At 38.7% G+C, this 19,750-nt stretch overlaps 1 protein-coding gene across 2 annotated transcripts in view; it reads left to right on the forward strand.

Moving 5' to 3' along the window:
• Positions 1-3,601: 3,601 nt before the first annotated feature.
• LOC100740647 (dipeptidyl aminopeptidase-like protein 6) overlaps positions 3,602-19,750 on the forward strand; it is a 116,418-nt gene continuing 100,269 nt past the window's right edge. Inside the window, exon 1 of one of the 2 annotated variants that reach the window (XM_033319268.1) lies at positions 3,602-4,261. The gene's annotated coding sequence lies outside the window, so the exon portion shown is untranslated. The remainder of the gene's footprint in view (positions 4,262-19,750) is intronic. The other variant, XM_033319267.1, reaches the window with a different exon arrangement.

Consider the following 19,750-nt stretch of genomic DNA (forward strand, 5'->3'; position numbering starts at 1 on the left):
ATGGATCGTACATAATTCGATAAAATAATATAAAACAAAAAACGTTGCGCGTCTATTATTTCCCCATAAAGCGAAAGAAACTTTTCGGGCAACCTAATACAATAGCGTGACAATACTATTCGTAGCCACTGTAAGCGACGTTAGGGATTCGATGACTTGAAATAAATCGGAAATAAGGAATAATAAAATTATATTGTTTCGGAGAAGATCGAGTTGAATTTGAGAAAACTTGTCCAGTGCGCGCATACCGAGTACGTTTTTCACTGAACTTGTTCGAATTGTATTAAACTTTTTACACTGCTAACTTTATAGTAAGGTTGTAAGTTGATGCTGTTCTTTAATTTATCGTGCATTTTTAAAATCAAGACGCGGAAATTATAGGAAAAAGAAGTTGGGATGATCTGTATCCTTTAAAGTTTGGAAATAAAACGAAATCCGAGGCCAGATCTCAGATGCTAATTGTGCTACTTGGCTGTGGTTCCAAGAGTCACTCTAGAAACAAACAGAGCAACAATGGTGTAAGCGACTATTGAATTCTACAGGTGCAAAATGTAATACATTGGTGGCGACAGGGCTTTCTATTGCTCGTTATAAAATTGCTGCGCATAGTAATAGTCTTATTTGCGCTACTTCCGATATCATTTATCACAAGATAATTATTCGGCTGAGTGAACAATTATATCTAACATTCTTAATCGCTCAATAGTCAGAATTTGTTTCATCGAGATACCATTCCATGCATGTAATGTATCAAAGTGTGCGATTCAAACAGTAGCGTAGGTAACGATTGAATTGCAGAAACTGGGCGCGTTACGCTTCGCTAATAATTAGCATCGGGATCAAGTTCATATAGTGACCAGTGGAAATATTTAAACGCTTATCGCAGAGAACTTTTATGTAGTATATACTGTGTGTGTCGTAAAAAACACTTTGAAGTTTCATCGGTACTATAATGAGACATGACTGTTATGATAACGTTGGGAAAATCTGATCAGTTTCTGATTCTGTTTGGATGTACATTTAAGGTACTCATAGAGAGTTCGTATTTGTCGCGTTCACATTCAATTCTACTTGAAAATTTTGCTGCATTTTCTTAAAACACTTACAAAACACTCAAATCTGATCGGTCAATATTCGAGCCCACTTACGATGTGCTTGTGTACATCGCTAATAATAATGACATTTCTAGTTCTGTAATTGCGCCTTGACGCAACGTTAGGCGTCTTTGAATCGAGGAATCACCGCGAAATTCCTCGTACGCTTGTGTTTGCTGAAAAATAGTTCCACATAAGGAAGTCATTCTTTTCTTTCGGGAGGAAAACAAGCTCTGAAGAGAAAAATTCAAAGAGAATCGACGACCAAGAGTTCGAATTCCCTATAAATTGGGCAAAGTTCGGGGGTTGAAGTTCGATTTACGTGACCATGGCGCATCGAATCGAACATCACGTTACTGTAGAATTCGTATTTTTGTCCATCGACTATCTTTATTATCATCTGTAATGCGATTGTCAGGAATTTCGCGGATCGTGGTGAAATCTTTATCGCATCGACGGCTTGCAGCCCAGTGGCGGAATATTATTAGCATAACAATGCGACCATGCCGCAAATCAGAACCTTATCCTCGATCATATCGCCACGTCGAAGGTCGTGGCTCCTAGAGGCTCCACTTTTTCTTCCTTCCATATTTTCACTTACCAATCGATCCAAGGGATAAGAAAATCGATCTCGTTTTAAAAGAAAAATTGCATCTGTCATGTGAGCAAACATTTCACTAGAATTTTTAAACGTTTTATGCATATCGTGAAATACTTAGAGAAAATAATAAGAGATTGTATTATGTCTAGGATACTGCTCTTCTATTAAACCCTTACTCGTTTTTATTTAGCAATAGCTTAGATATTAAATATTACAAATATTTAAGGGTTGGAAGAAGTTGATTAGCAGAAAAAAAAGAGCAGACTGTTCGACGTCATTCAGTTTGAAACAGCAAACAGGAACGTGATGGACTTAAATATTTCGTGGTTTCACGAGACACATTTGAGAGATCCCGTGGATTGTGTTTATTTCATCGTTGAGGCTGCCAGCAGGATGGGCTACACGGGTTTGCGGCAGGGTTAGAGGGGGATGAAAGAGTGCCAGGATCGTCACGGGCTTGAATTTTGTGGTGAAACGCTGTAGAACAGCAAGAATTTTCGATGACGTGGAACTCGGTGCCAACGCTATAGCTGAAAGAGGAGGGAAACAGAGAAGGATGGAAAGAATAGAGAGGAAAACAAGCAAAAAGGGTGCTACAGGGTTGTGAATGCAAGACATGGGAAAAGAAAATCTCGGTGAAAACCGGGCGAAGATGCAGCTGAGAAGGGAGAAGCTGAGAAAATTGCGATAAAGGATGACGAGGACGAAATGGACGAGTTTGGTAAGAGGATTAATGGAGGTAGGAAAACGAATGGAAAATTCTACACGCATGGGAACGAAAACAGGAATCTAAAAAAAAACGTAAAATGATTAAAATCGGGATAGAATAAAGGTGACAAGTAAATAAAGGATGGAGGTAAAACGTAAAGTCACGAAAGATGAACGCATTCAACGAGTGAAATAAGTGGAATCGACGTAAGGAACTGGACGATACTATAGTTTAGTAGCAAATACTTCACAGCGACTAATACGTTCGTGGTAAAACGAGAAACAAGAAGGAAAGTGAACGAAATGAAAGATTGGGGGTAGAAAATAGGAAGAACAGGTAAAGGGCACTGAATGGAGGAAATAGATAAAAACGACGTGTAATAAATGCTACACGTCACAATTCGAAGCGTCCCTAAAACTAATAGCCCACGTTTATGTATATGAAATAATATATATAATATAGGTATGTATTCTCAGATAAAAATAGCGCAAAGCTGAAGATAAAGAAACATGTAAAACATTGTGGTAAGAAAAATCACCAAGAGGATGCTTCGAATGAATCCACAGAAAACGAGAAAGTAGAAATTAGGATACAAAACCAGAAACTCTCCGAAAGGAATAGGGAATGGGTAGCGTTCGAAACGAAGATGCGGCGAGGAACAGGATAAAAAGGTTAGCGGAAAAAACCAAGAAAATGCAAACAAACCTCTCGAAGCCCGGTTGATGTATGTTAGAAAAGAAAAGGACCGGGCATTGAAGAAAGAAGCAGAGGATTCAAGAAAAGGTTACGGGAGGGGCGCGCGTTCGAAAACACGGACACCTATCCCGATCAAGAAAGAAGCATCGAGAAAGCGAGAGGGATGCAACGGTTAGTAAAACAAAGATAGAAACTGCGTCTAGGGAGGAAGGAGGATAGCGGAAGAGGGGTGAGGGTGAGGAGCGCGTGTCAGGGGTGGCGGAGATCCGAAAAGAGAGAGCGGGAGGTGGCGGAGAGGTGTGTGCAACAGAAGAGAGGTAGACGCGTAGGGGGCGGTTAGAGAGAGAAATTGAACTTGGAAGAGGGAGAAGGAGAGGCAAAGAGAGAGAAAGAGAGAGAGAGAGAGGTAGAGGCGGGGAACGAGAGTCGAGGAAAGAGAGAGAGAGAGAGTTAGTCGAGCAACGAGAGGGGAGGGAGTAGCAGGAGAGCGAGGCTGCGGCGTAGCCTCAGTGCCGGCGCAGTGGCCGGGCCATCGTGTCCTGTGCCTAGTTTTCTGTGCTCTCTTTTCTCTGATCCTGTTCGACAGCCGACCACGATTCCCTAGAGAGATCGTCCTTTTTACCAACCCTGGACCTGGTGTGTGTCACGCTCCCTGTCTTCACAGTAGCCAACGTCATCTTGATCAACGACTTTTTTTCTTTCTTGCTCGTTGGATGATCCTTCGGCTCTGTTGCGTTTCTCGCCTCCTCTCTTATCGACGCGTATCGTACCAGTCCAAGTGTGACGCGTACACCGAGAAGACGTAACCGGAATGAGAATCGTGTCGTCGTCGTTGTCGTGACGCGTATTCTTGACACTCTCGAGTTCTAAGGTCCTGCCGTTGAAGGATCTTTGTTCTACTACGGTGTATACGGAAGCATACTTTGGTATTTTCTTGTGTTCGACGTATTTTGACTTCCACTCTGTGCGAACAACGTCCGCGGTTGCCAAACGAATCAGCACAAACAGAGGAAGAAGGACACCCTGCCGGGCAGCAGTCGGGAGGATCACAGGGCGAAGAGGTGGGAGCCATGCCGCCCGGGCGAGCTTCCCTCGAGGTAGCCAGGATCGTCCGGCATCCCTGTCCTTCCACAGTACTGCGTTCTGATCGCCTCTTTTGAGGTAAGGGATCCTTTTCATTGCTCGCGTTCCGTCGATGGATTTTTGGGTCTCTCGCGATGGTGTTACGCGACGCGCGGCTTGACGCAGGGACGTTCGCTTCTGAAGATGCTGAACGATGCATGGGATTAGATACCTGAGAGTCTTCGTCTATGACTAGGATCCTAGGTAGAACACCTTTCTGTGTTTCGTGATGAAGTGTGCAAAATTTTGGGACTCCATAAGTGTATATTTGAGATTTAGTTCTTTATCTTCGATCGAGGATAAACATAGAAATGTTTGTCTCAAAAATGCGAAACATCTTCTTTCGTACGAAGATGTTTTCAGCTTTGTTTATCGCAACACTAAATGTTTACGAGAATCTGTTAAAACCATCTCTTGCTCTACGACTATGTTAAACTTCAATAATGTCACATATCAACATTCGTTGGAAAAGCGATAGAAATCGAAGAGCTGTTTTCAATTGAACGTACGTTATGTCGTGAGATCGTCATCCATTCCGCGAGAGTGGTCAAAGCTTGCGCCACTGTTGACATTCGCGACGCGCGATGAGGCTTCCGGCGAACGTTGGCCAGCCTGGTCGATTCACAATAGCGAACGGCAGGGCACATGTTCCAGCAAGGAGAAAGAAACGAACGGCGAGCTTCAATGAAGTCGCGCTGAATGCGTCACACGAACAAACATCGTCTGTCTCTGTGTTGTGTTTCTGTCGTTACATTTCGAATCTGCTCACCCATAAAAAGTCCCCTTGGAAAACTTTTTAGATAAAGGTCCGTAAAAAGAGGGGAAATCAATATTGATATTTATAGCATTGATTGTCAAATAGCAAAATTGGTAGAAAGTTCGCTATACATATAACCTGGAAGATGCTTCGAAGTTCTTCATCGATAATATAGGTATATACCTACATATAAAAAATACTTCTAGTGTCAAATTCAAAATTCGTAAAATTTTTAAAGTTAACATCAAACCCAAGTATAAACGTGAAATGTTATTTTCAAAACTCGTAACTATAAAACTCGATACAAGACGAATGTATGAAACTGTGAAGTTTTCATCCAGAATTTTATCGATTTTGCCATATTAATTTCCCTGGACGTAGCGCGTCGAACTTGTAATATCGTTCCTGACGGTTCAGCCAGCCATGGGTCATTTAAAATTCATTTTTTCGCGCCAGAAAGAATTCTCACGTGTCAACGAATGCACGATCTAAATCGCACGGTTCTCTGAAATTTTACGGTTGCCTCGGTCGTTATCTTGCGATGGAAGCACAAGACGAATCCGCACGTTGCATTTACGAGCACTCGAGGTTGCCAAAATTTGCGTATACCAGGGTGGAACGATGGTCTACTACAAGATGCAAGAGTAGCGCAGCATCGCTATTGGAAATTCAAGCGTGACTTATTGTCGTACGCGTTCGCAGACTCGCTCGCCAAGAATGTCGAACATCCCTATACGACGACATCCACGAAAGAATTCTGCTGGCTTGCGGTTCTCTACATCGAACAGGCTTTCGGCATGTTTCAGAATTTATTAGACCGTAGCTTTTTAATGTATCCGACGAAATTTTGGGTCAACTGTTCTTATTCCTGTCTTTATCGTGTTTCTCAAAAACTGTTCTCTTCGATAGATCTTCTTCGCTCTTTCGTAGAGTTTCGCTGAGACTTTGGTATTTAAAATATTCTACAAAGATGCAATTTCAAGGAGAAGGAAAGAGAAGGAAATTTAACTCTTTCACTACTCAGACCGTAAGTGAACCAGCAGTGAACGAGTTAAGTAATATTATTTGCAGAATGTTATAAGTAACTGTTGTAATGAAGAATAAATTCAAAATTCTCTTGTATAATAGCAGAAAGATTGGTAACAAAATGAATGATTTTCTAGAGATAAATATTGTAGATCGCAGTATAATTATTCTCACAAAATTGTAAAATTTAAAAATGAGGTTTATGATATATAGCTTGTGACTTGTCAATATAGACAGATTTCACTTTTATAATTTCACAGTTTTTTTTACCACGTAAGACAATCGGATGATTTGTGATTTATAAAATTTGCTCACGGTCAATTTCATTTATTTTATTATTGCGAAATTTATTCCAATTGTCGGTATTGACAATTAGTAAAATTTCGTTAGTAATTGAATTAGTATTCAATCGTGCAAGAGGGCTCAGAGAGACCAATTATCCGGTACTGTTACTATTTGAATTATCAATAATAAACAATACAGAACATAATATTTTACAACGAGCTCTATAAATCTTTCTCATAATTGTATAAATCTGCGGTTTGATACTTTACGATATCAATAAAGTTATCGACCGCGAATCTGCTAATATTATCCATACAGGTCCACATGATCTATAATCTCCTATTTCGAATTCTAAATGGATAGCTTGAAACGCTAGACTGCATCATGAAAATCAGATCGTCGATGGTGTAAATATAAAATAAATTCATAAATGTCATCGACGTCCCACATTTTATCTCCAGCGTGACCACGAATCCATCGCACTTTAAACACGCGAAACCAGCTACTTCCGCCCCTTCGACATTTTATTCTTCAACTACGGTCGTTACAGAGCGGAACCTTTTCCTTTCGACTCGACAAAGCAACAGATTTCAGCCAGGTTCCGCGACGCTGAATCGTGGCCCAAAGAGACGCGATGACGCTGCTTCCGGTTTCGCTTTTGTCAGCGCAAAAACGCATTTAAAGGGAACCCAGTGCCGCAGATAACGTTGCCATTCCGACGAAGAAACGACGTCCCTCGGGACAACGTTGCAACTTGCATTCGCTTAACAACAGTACAGTGCGAACGCAAAAACGAATAAAAACGGCTCACTTTATACACGCTGCGTTCTGTGTGTTTTCCATTTTTTCGAAACAGAAAAGTTGCGGCGTTTCCGTTCCGCTACAGAGAAGGTCCAACCTTCCCTCCTCTTTCTGTTTCGATTGTGAGTTCCAAGCTTTCAGATTATACAGTTCGCGGCCATTTACCTGGCGACGATCGATCCAAGGGAAAAGTTCATGTTTCGGAAAGTCGAGCAGGTTTTGGCATCGCGATTGTTCTGAGTTCGATTTATCCACCATTGACACAGAATTGTGGTTTAGGTTAAAAAATTGTTCGGAAGCGATTTGTACGTGCGCAACGCTCGAGCTTTGCTGCTGCAATATTGAAACGCAATGAGATAATTTCGAGTGGAAAATGAGTTGAGTGGAAAAGTGGTATAAATGGATTCTTCGCTACGAAAAATATAGAAAATTTGTATTTATCTAGAGGACTTCCTAAATGGATTTCCAAGCCTTCATGGCTATGTGTAATATTATATTTTAATATTTGGAAGCGAGAAATAGAGTTTAACTTTACCCACAATTTTCTTCATTTAAGGACCTTATCGATTTTTCTTTGCACTTCTGCTCCATATTTGAAGATGATCTTCTTAGATTAATTTTAAGAATTTTGGTGATGATAATGTTCCATACTAAATTGATAGAGAGTTTGATTTTAATTATATTTTATATTTATACGATATTAAATATTCTTGAGGCGGAGGACTTGTTTAATTAACTTTAATTAAGCACAGTTGAAAGAAAAAGAGCTCCTGAAACGAAACATTCATAATAAAAATGATCCCAGTTTTCACTTGCAGAATGTATCGCTCTTTAACAAGTTGAAAAAGTTCCCAGGTCTTCAAAAACTGATTCAAAGAATTTCTATAAAAACAGTCAATGAAAACAAAGTGAAGGTACCATTAGTCTCTAAACATAATACACTGCAATTTTGTTCTTGATCAGCGTAAATCATTTCAATTCATTGGCCAACGCAAAATTAATTCCCAACCAATCTGCAAACATTTCGAAAGTGTGCTTCGAGCTTTGCCCAACTCGATTCGAGAGAATCCAGCGTCAAAACAGCTAGTAACGCGGTTAATATCGTTGCAACGTCTCAATTTGCGTTGCTCGAAGCTTCGTGACTGACTGGAAATTTCAGTATCCGCATTATTCGATCGTTATTAGCTGCGTTATCAGTCATTTACACCGGTCGTAACACGTAGTTCGCCAGTTTGCACGCTCGTTCATGCAACGTTCGTACAAATTACAAATTAACCTACAACTTTAAAGCACAAAAGAAGATGAATCCTCTATACATCTTTGATCGAACGACGAAGAGGGTGCTGATAGTTGTTCGCTTCTTTTTGTTTCGATAAATAGCAATTGAAAAACTTCATAGTATGTTCGGCTTGCTAGATTATATTCATCTAGAAACTAATACTTTAACGTATCTTCTATCTTGAGTTTTGGAAACAATAAATTCTGGCTTTCCGTAGTATCTTTCCAAAAATCCATTAAAGTTAAGAAAATTCTTAAGACTTTGAACTACAATGATCCAAAGTCCTCGGTAAATGCCGAGATAATCACATTAACTTTTTTCGCTCTACAAGCACCAAATTGTCCTCTATCGACTGGAAGACAGATCAGTTCCGTTGGAGAATTCTGCCGTATCCTTCACAAGAGGCTAATCAAATTAGTCTCGAGCCTGCAGCGATAACGCGATTATCGGACGTCTTCACGTTGGTTCAATCTGACGTGCGATCATTTTACGATCCTGTGCTCTTCTGTCGTAGAATTTAGAGCAGGTATGAATTATCAAAAAATCAGAGAATTTCGCCGTTTTAAAGTTTCCTCTTAGAAATACTGTTTCTTATAAATTTACTTTGGCAAAATATTCTGGAGCAACTATTTTCAAATGGTTTTATATCTTCGAGTCTTTCAGGTTATTTCCTTTTTCAACATTTTTTTCTTAAGATATATTTTTTTAGTCACTATGTGATGAAGTAGCTAGGAAATGAACAAAAGAGAAATTCTGACATTTTTTTCACGTGATCCTTAATTACAGCATTTACCATGTTCTCCTAATAAAATATAATTAACCGCTTAGCTCGTTTCATCGTTGCTAAAGAAAGTAATTGAAACTGAATCTCGAGCGATCACGAGAACGTGATTAACACGATTAACGCTATAGAGTAGTTTATCGGCACGGGGCGATAACGTGTCCAGTTGTTTTCAGGTCGTTAATGGAATTCGAATGGAATTTAAAGACAGTGGAACGAAGTGGAAGTCTAATTAAATTTTCGTCCTAGGAATCGTTGGAAAATTTTTGAAATCAACTCTGCTTGTATCGCGATACGAAGTCAAAAGACACGACGAAACATCGAATTTGATGGGACGCAAATTTCACATGTGTCTCACGGGATCGCGCGATTAACGTTTCGCAAGGAATAACGTTTGTCACACGTTGTCGAAAACGATGCGTCACCCAGAATTATCGATGTGTATAACTTCGTTCACCAAGCTGAGCGAACTCTCGCGAATTAGGACACGGGGATCAACCAACGATAAATCGAGCCATGGATTATTTCAACTTAACTTTTCGCTGCACCGTTATATTAACGAACCATTCAAAGGATTTATGTTCCCTTTGACTCGATGATAATTCTGGGATATAAATCCGTAAATGAAATGAATTATAAGTAAATTCTGCCCAAATTTTCGATCTCGTTGGATGACAATTTTATCGTATTTTTTTAAGGACTTTCTGAAAGTGAGGTGAAAGAATGAAATGAAATGGCGAAAAAATTCCTGTTTCAGTACAATCACGCTTTTTATTTGAAATTTCAATTATCGGCGGACCGTTCCTTTTGAAGCGTTTCTACAGAATCTCTCAAACATCTTATCACCTATTCATCCTAATTCTAACGCAATCCTAATTGTGACGCACATAGGCGGATGGAAAATCGTTACAGCGTATACGTAATCAATATACCTGCACGGTTAATCGAATCAACAGCTCGTTTAGTTTAAAGAGGCGATTAGTGGAATTAGAAGACAACTTTGTTATCCGGTAGCTTCGATGATTTTTAGCGCGTCATAACGGAACTGCAACTTCATAATCCTACGATTATGAGATCTTCTGTAAACGAGTTATATGTAACGCCCTAAAAGTGTCGTAAGATAATGCTCTTCGAAGTAATACGGAAGAGGATCAAACGGCTCACGAGGGAAAATTCTGTAAAAAGTTTCATAGGTGAAGTTTCGTAAAGAAATATTAAAAAATGAGGAAGTAGCGAAAAATCATTTAGCGGCGTAGCAACTTCACTCACACAATTTCGTACTTTGCATAAGATATCACGTTTAAAGAATCGTTATCCTTGTTTCCTATCATTCTCTTCACGAAAAATTCGCCTACCACGTACAACATTCCGTATTCCTCGTAAGAGTGGGACTCTCATTACACGAAACTGAACGAATATGGAAGATTTATGAATAATTGTACCGATGATAGAGAAATTAAAAATTTTCATAGCAGTACAGAGTCTTAACACGTCGAATTTTTAATCATCATCCAACGCAATCATTTTTCGAAAAAGCATCTCCTCGTGGAAATTCGTATATGGACCTCTGAAAAATATCAAGAGCTTTGGCCGATTAACAAAAGTGCCCTGTAATTAAGCTACATATAGCGCGGATGTTCGTTCGTTGGGAAAAAAATTTTTTTTACCTCTCTGTTCCCCCGTTTATTCCCTTCTTTCTTTTTCGATTTTCTGTTACGAGAAAAAAATTCCAACGAAATCACAGAACAAAAATTTCATTAACAGCACGAGGTGCTTACCCAACTAGCTCTCGAACGATTCGCGCACTCGCGAGTAATTTCGTTTCAATTCGACACGCCTCTCTCCCCCTTCTGGTCGCCCCGAGGGGGCAGAAATGGGAGAACTTCGTTCCGGCCGGTGAATTAAGAGATCAACGAGAAGCCGGAAATGTCCGTGAATCACGCGACGAACGCACGGGCCCATCGTTAATCGTTCAGGCACGAATTTTCGATTTTGCATTTTCACTGCCGCAAATGGTTAATGCCAGTCGAATAATAGAGGCCAGAGACCGGGACGGTCGCTTTTGCAGCCGTTATATGGCTAAACAGCCCACGCTATGGCGGAAAATTGCCGATGTTCATTGAAATAGCTTTTGTATCAACGTGAAAACGAGCTTGATGTTCCACGATTCTCAGCGATTTTTTCCCCCTGTACTCATCGTTGTTGTTACTCAGCGAAGCACAGTGTTACCAGATTTCTGGATACGTCAAATTTATATTTTATTTGTGATCGATAAACTGCGGATTTTTACGTAATTCCATATTTTTGTTTAAAGAGACTTAAAAGAATGGAACCTACATAGTAATTTGTTTCGTCTACTAAGAATTATGACGAATACTCCATATTATATGCATTCTTTGCATGTCTGCTACTTTAAATTTGTCATAATTGCATAAAGAGACGCACTTCAACGATCAATGATTAGTTGCTATTGAAGCGTTGCGAAGGGAAAGTCTGGTTGTAAATTATATTAATGGAATTTTCAAATTTCATGTTTTTGAATAATAATGGAATATTACATACACGATTAGTAGTGTAATATTTTTTAATAAGTAATACGTAATACGCTATTTAATTAATAATCGATAATCAAACATATCATTACCGTGAAATACGAACTTTAAACTTCAATCGTTAAAAATTGCTTACGCCTATATCCCCGAATTAACTTGTTAATCAGAGCCGAACGAAAAGAATTCCCACGAGATGCGTCTAGTCCGAACTCATCACCGTGTTCACCGATTAATTTAGCAAATCCTGACACCCCAATGACGTCGTTTGAAAAGCCAAACCGCGTAACGCGTCCGACCAACGACACGCGCGAAACCGCGAATCGCATGGCTAATTATTTCAGCCTCGTCCGATGTACGTCGTGCATGTGCTACGTGTTGGAAGTTGACCGCCGCGGTTTGAAATAATGCGATTCAGCGGGGGCGAGACGAGCCAGTTACAATGGCACCGGTAAGATCTCATCGCAGGGAGAAAAGCAAGTGGGCGAAGTTTGTTATCGCGACGGGACAGGAATTTCACGAAGGGGGTGGGGTTGAAAGGGAGCGAAATGGTGCGAGGACAGGAGGCCCTTTGCTCGTTCCCCGGTAACCTTCTTTCGTTTGCAGAACCTCGTCGACGAATCTTGCCGGCACGACTGTTATCTTATTATCAGCGGCATTGTTCCAGAAGTTGAACGGAAACGCGTCGTTCCGCCGCTGGAATCGACGTGGTCCCTTTGTCACAATTTGAACACATTTTGAACGCGATGTATCAACGGAAAAACACAAAATAAAGAGCGAAAAAACGAGGGACCGTTTTGATAAACGAGGAAAACAGGTGTTACTGGTTGTTTTGCACATTTTTTGCATATGATTCTTCCAGTCACGTGACTTTGTCAACTGCGTCGCTTTAAGCTTGGAAGTGCTTCAACGCTTCCTTGCATTCGCTCAGTAAACGAAAAAATTATGGTTATTTGCTTTATTTTTATTATATATACATGTATTTATTTAACAAATATCTATATTTTATAATTGCATAACGTTTTTACGCGAGATAGATTTTCAAACAACTATCTGGATGAATATTTGGAAGAGTCGTTATAGACAAAAAATCAACCCAGATTTCTTCGAATCCAATTGTAGACTCATTAAAATTAATACATTTTTTCCTAAAATGAAATGAATTTCTTAGGTAAATCGAGAAAGCTGCTAGTTTGTCTGAGGTCTTGACCTGATCTTCATATTTCATGTCTGATTTCTTCCAAAATGTTATCTCTAAAAAATTAGATTCAATTTCTCTGGTTATATGTATAAAATAGAAAGAGGAGAGAGAGAGAGAGAGAGAGAGAGAGAGAGAGAGAGAGAGAGAGAGAGAGAGAGAGAGAGAGAGAGAGAGAGAGAGAGAGAGAGAGAGAGAGAGAGAGAGAGAGAGAGAGAGAGAGAGAGAGAGAGAGAGAGAGAGAGAGAGAGAGAGAGAGAGAGAGAGAGAGAGAGAGAGAGAGAGAGAGAGAGAGAGAGAGAGAGAGAGAGAGAGAGAGAGAGAGAGAGAGAGAGAGAGAGAGAGAGAGAGAGAGAGAGAGAGAGAGAGAGAGAGAGAGAGAGAGAGAGAGAGAGAGAGAGAGAGAGAGAGAGAGAGAGAGAGAGAGAGAGAGAGAGAGAGAGAGAGAGAGAGAGAGAGAGAGAGAGAGAGAGAGAGAGAGAGAGAGAGAGAGAGAGAGAGAGAGAGAGAGAGAGAGAGAGAGAGAGAGAGAGAGAGAGAGAGAGAGAGAGAGAGAGAGAGAGAGAGAGAGAGAGAGAGAGAGAGAGAGAGAGAGAGATCTAGTGCAGAGACAATGTTAATGATCAGACTACGAATGTCTATGTAAATTCACTCTTTTCTCTTATTTTCATGCTATTTTCTGTGGATCGTCATTTCCTTGATAAGCGTATAACTGAAAGCAGGGAGCGGAAATACCAGATAGAGAAACATGGAGTGGTATTCTTCTCCTTTTCAATTTGTCGGTTTTGGGATTACAGAGAATTGGATGTCGATAATGCGGCATTACCGAACGCGAGCGCGTGTGTTGATTTCGTTAATTTCACGGACAGCAAGGCGACTGGACGTTTTATCGTTTGGAGAGTGATTATAGAAAGTGGAGCAGACTGCATTTTGTTGTTTTGGAGAGAATGAATATAATCGTTAGAAAAATTCTTCGTGTCTTTTTAAATAATATCTTTCTGTATAATTCTTTCGAAGAGGTTGTATGCTGTTTGTATAAAGACGAGAATAAAACGAATTGGTATATTGTATATTTCTATACGGGTTTTGTGTCAGTAGAAGATGGGGTGCTCTGTTTCTCTTTTTCAACTTTGAATTTTTAAAAATTTTAGATAATTTTAAATTCATATGTTTTTTAAAATTGTTAGATCTTCGATGGAACATGTAGTGATTCTAAACTTTAGGTTAATAATTTTATACAATATTGTTGAAATCCGAGACTTGATGGATCTCTTTTTCTAATTTTTTATGAATGAAATGTTTAGAACTTTGAGCTTTCATAGCTTCTGGTTTGTTTTTATTATATGATAGGTCATCGTGAAAGTTTTCAGGATTTTTTCTGTATCTAGCTTTAACGCTACGAACTAACGTTTGGATTGTGTTGATTTTTAATATGATTATACGGATATGTTTATGCGTTATATTTTTGTTTAATAATCCATGAGAGGAGTTGACAAATATCAAATTATCAAGGAAACATGGAACAGTCCGATCTAATTTTATAATTTATAGCGAAAACACCTGATCGATTTACATTTTATCGAACGCACTATTTGTTATTGTCGCCGTTAACGTCAATATTAGTCACGTGGAATTTTCATCAGTGAAATTGACGTGACGATATATGCATCTCGATAATTTATTCCGCGTTGATTTCGGACATGATAATCATTAAAATTAAGCCTGTATTACGCTACGATTATATTGTTTTATTTTAAACGTATTTCTAATAAAAGGAGAAGATGGCTTATGTATCTCACGTCCGTTCTTCAAATATATCTTGTAGAGCAATATGTCTAAGAAATGATAACCGGAGACCAATTTTCTTTACGTCCGCTCCTGTTTCGTGCTCGGTTAAACGTGGTCTCTATTGTAACTAGATCATGGATTTATAGAGAATTGAAATGTGCAAAACGAATAGAATACGTATAATACGAAAAAATATAAAATATTCAAAATATGGTATTTCATATAATACTTTTGTTACGTCTTTATTATATTAATATTATATTACGTTAACACTAGAACTACCGATAGTTAACACGAAACTATTTCTACCAAAACCAGTCAAAATGATTGGTCTTTAAAAAATATTATTTCATGTTATTGAATGAATTCCATATTATGTAGTACATTTTTGGTATTATTAATCCACCTAGGACCATGATCCCTAAACGAAAGTCGACACATTTATAAAATTGTAGAATCAGTCGTTTTGACTGGTGTGGTATTTCTAGTATTAGTATCTAGCGATCTAGTGATCGATCCGGAATTTTCCTGATAATTAATATCATAATATCGTAAAAACATGTGCGAAGTTGTACAAAACGAGGAAATTGGTTAATTGGGGTTCTATAAACAGATTGCAGGGCCCTTTTACAGTTTGACAAGTACCAGTCATTTTGGCTGGTATAGGTATAAGTAGCCCTGATACAAAATTATTTTGAGTTTGAATACATAAAAAACAAAATAAAATTCATTATATTATTCTTTTAGTGATCGTTGTGAAACTCGTTACATCATTGCAGAAAAAAATATAACACGAAGTAGGAATTTGAAAAAATTTGTTAAACCAGTCAATTCGACTGATGTGGTAGTTCTAGTGTTAATAATATATAAAATACAAAGAGAGTGGATTAATTTCTTCGAAACCTTGCTTGGAATTCGAAAATTTCCAATTTGCCTTATCTGTATTTTGCATCATAGCACTGATTCCATCACAACTGCTTTAAACATCACAACCATGAATACGAATTTGTCTCGCCATCAACACCTAATAAAATCAAATCAGAATTAATTAAATCCACAATACCACTCATGTGTCAATTAATTTGAAGTATGTAGAAATTTTGATCAAAGTTGAGAGTAATGGCCAATGGCGGGTAGAAGAGGATCGATTGCCGAACTAACACAATACAACAGGCACGTAAAGTACTCGCGTAACATAACCGCTTTCCATGCTCTTAGGATGTATTTCACGCATGGGATCAGGCCGAAACAAGGGAAAGAGCATTGGAATTTCGGATGGACGAGAGAGGCTACGAACAGAGTGGGGAAGCGGAGGAAAAGTTCGAGTTGGACCAGTAGTAGGATCGATAGTTCTGTCATAAGCCGGCACGAGCAACAAAACCGCACGCGTCAGCCTTAGCCGGTTGCGGTTCATGATAACGATTCAATTTTTCCTAGACAGGGAAATCTTATCCGTCCTATTATTCGCGGGATCCCTCCCACATCTACCTTCCATCCGGTTACTTTCACGACTGCTTCAGGATCGTTCCGAAAAATTTGATAACTTCTGACGATCCAATTTCACTGGGTGTGGCCCGGACCACGCGACAATCGCGCGAACTATGTTCGAGATTTCACTTGTTATTTTCTCGAATGATTCAGTTTCATTTGTTATTTAACACTACGATAACCGATTAGCTTCGAGCATAGTAGCCTTTACGATGCGAATTAACAATCGTTACATTCGCAGCGAGCGTCTGTAAAATAACACACGAAATAATAATATTCTTATCCATATCATAATCTTTAAAAATTGGGTCATTTGAATATAAAGAGAAAAGCAAAGTTTCGTTCATATATGTTACAAAAAATCATTAAATTTCTTAAAATAAAATTTCTATAAAAGGCCACAGATTGGTTACTTTGATCACCGTCGTGGTTTCAATATTCTCTCGTATCTTAGAAAAGTCCGAATATACTCGGTGGTTTGTTTCATTCATTTGTCGCGAAGGAACTAAAAGAGAATTCCAAGAAGTAGTACCCACAAAGGCGAGGTAGACGAGAAATATTCGTGGAAAGAGGAACGCGAAATACTTCAACTCCGGGGAAAATTAAACAAAGCTCGATCTTAGCTAAAATATATAACGCGTCAAGTCTTAGCCTCGTAAGAATATTTCTGCCGAGGAAATGATTGCCGCAGAGGACATTGTCTACTGCTGAAGCTTTATTATACGTGTAACAGGAAAAGGAGGAACGTCGATTATTTGATCTTCTTCTTACTAAATAAGAAACGAAAGGAGCAATGCTCATAATTCGTAATCATCGTAGAAAATATTCCCGGCTTCGCTCCCGCGATTTTATCGACGTTTTCCCCTTTCCAGCTCTGTCATTTCTTCCACTTGGCTTTCTTGCACGTGGATTTTTCTTTTCATCTTTAATAACTTGGACGTTCGCGAAGACTTTTCCATGAAGTAGATTCGACGTTCGCAGATATGCAATGGAAAATTGCTCCTGAGTAAGGTGAATTAATTAGAACGAATTAATGAGAACGCAATTGAGTTTCTTTGAGAATCGGGTTTCTGTATCTTCTCTCGAGGAACGTATTAGGAATGTTTCCTTGTTTGAATAGTTCTTACCCTGTAACTGCTCTTGATTGGTTAACAAGAGTGAGATTCTTTTTGTATAGCGTCAAGTATTAGTTAAATGAAAAAATAATTTCCGTTTTTGAACGTTCTAAGATAGACTGTTTCAAATGGCTCACACATCGCTGTTTACAATAAAATCATTTTACTAGTGAGATGTTCTGTGTTGATAAGATACATAGCACTCGTTTCGATTGAGAAATCAGTATAAAGATTAAACACAGTTTCAATAGTTATACAGGGTGGTTGGTAACTGGTGGTACAAGCGGAAAGGGGATGATTCTACGCGAAAAAAGAAGTCGAAAATATAGAATAAAAATTATTTGTTCGAGGCTTTGTTTTCGAGAAAATCGACTTTGAATTTTCGCTCGGTACACGTGCGGTACGTTATAACGGATCTCACTGTAGATCGTTGTCTCGATGGAAAAATTAAAAAAAAAATTAAAAAAAAAATTGTTATTCTATATTTTCGACTTTTTTTTCGCGTAGAATCACCCCCTTTCCGCTTGTACCACCAGTTACCAACCACCCTGTATAACTATTGAAACTGTGTTTAATCTTTATACTGATTTCTCAATCGAAACGAGTGCTATGTATCTTATCAACACAGAACATCTCACTAGTAAAATGATTTTATTGTAAACAGCGATGTGTGAGCCATTTGAAACAGTCTATCTTAGAACGTTCAAAAACGGAAATTATTTTTTCATTTAACTAATACTTGACGCTATACAAAAAGAATCTCACTCTTGTTAACCAATCAAGAGCAGTTACAGGGTAAGAACTATTCAAACAAGGAAACATTCCTAATACGTTCCTCGAGAGAAGATACAGAAACCCGATTCTCAAAGAAACTCAATTGCGTTCTCATTAATTCGTTCTAATTAATTCACCTTACTCAGGAGCAATTTTCCATTGCATATCTGCGAACGTCGAATCTACTTCATGGAAAAGTCTTCGCGAACGTCCAAGTTATTAAAGATGAAAAGAAAAATCCACGTGCAAGAAAGCCAAGTGGAAGAAATGACAGAGCTGGAAAGGGGAAAACGTCGATAAAATCGCGGGAGCGAAGCCGGGAATATTTTCTACGATGATTACGAATTATGAGCATTGCTCCTTTCGTTTCTTATTTAGTAAGAAGAAGATCAAATAATCGACGTTCCTCCTTTTGTACATATATCTAGCATAACAATTAATGTCAAATTGTAACATACGAAATAACAGAATTTCATTGTATCTTGATTTTCTAAACGTTGTTGTCCGTAAGGAGAATATTTTTCTCCAAGTTTCTTTCTGCCTATTATTCATTAATATTCCTAGAGTCCTATTTATAGTCAATTGTTATTCTATTAGTATTCAGAATTGGAAAACAATTCTGGTGAAAATTCTGCCTAGAGTATGCTTCTGTCGTCGAAAAACGTCTCAATGGAATGTTCACGCTTCAGTCATTTCAACGCCGGGAATGCCATTAATTCATTACGCGACGACGCGGTTGAAATGCGGCTGAAAAGGTCCTGACATTAGCAGGACTCGTTTGCCGATGCCACCGTGTATGATGTGCGGATATTCAACCACAGATAGAATTTTGACGAATCGCGCGACATGTTTACCATACCGATTCTAAATGCCAGTCGTCCGTTCGCGTTTGCTATTGTGCCGTGGAAACAAAAATAAAAAAACACTAGAGAAATCTTCTTTCGTGACGAGAGGAGTTAGACGAGAGAATTGCAATGGGTATTTAAACGGTAGAATTGCAATGGGCATTTAAACGGCAGAAGAGCTTACGTATTGAAAACAAAGCTGTGGTTGGAATAAAATGTTTTAGTGCTTTACAAGTTGATTGCTTCGTTTCAGCTTTCAGCATCCTGTTGACTTTTTAGATAGTTTGTTTGTGTTATTCATTCTACTATTGTGCTCTGTCAATGCTTCTTCCTCTGTTTAATTTTGAAAATACACGTTATTTTATGAGATTTCCTAGGAAGATTAAAAATAACTCTTTCGCTGATCTCATAATTTGTTCTCTAAGAAAACATTTGTTGAAATATTATCGCTTTCTGCTTTCAAAAATTAGCCACAAAATAAATAGAAATCTTCTTCTACAACAAACAACCACCCCCATTAATTCTCCGATTAGAAACCGAAATTACATCGGTACCATCCTTTCTATTTACTTCCTTATCAAATAAATCCAATACGATAAAACTGTCCCAACCACTGTTCGTAATTTCCAGAAGAAACGATGCCCAAACTTGTTCGTTCTCGCGGTAAATAAAACTGTTCCGGTGCTCGATAAAGAAGCGAGGTGGTATTAATTCCATGCCGATTAAAAGACACCGAACTAGTTGGAAGAGCAGGACACGCATGACCGACCAATTTTAATAACCAGCGCTTGCCGTTTGAGGTGTTCCATGGAATATATCCTGGGGCACCGATAAAAATCGTC

This window comes from Bombus impatiens, unplaced genomic scaffold, assembly GCF_000188095.3.
Source record: "Bombus impatiens unplaced genomic scaffold, BIMP_2.2 scf_0142, whole genome shotgun sequence".
NCBI lineage: Eukaryota > Metazoa > Arthropoda > Insecta > Hymenoptera > Apidae > Bombus > Bombus impatiens.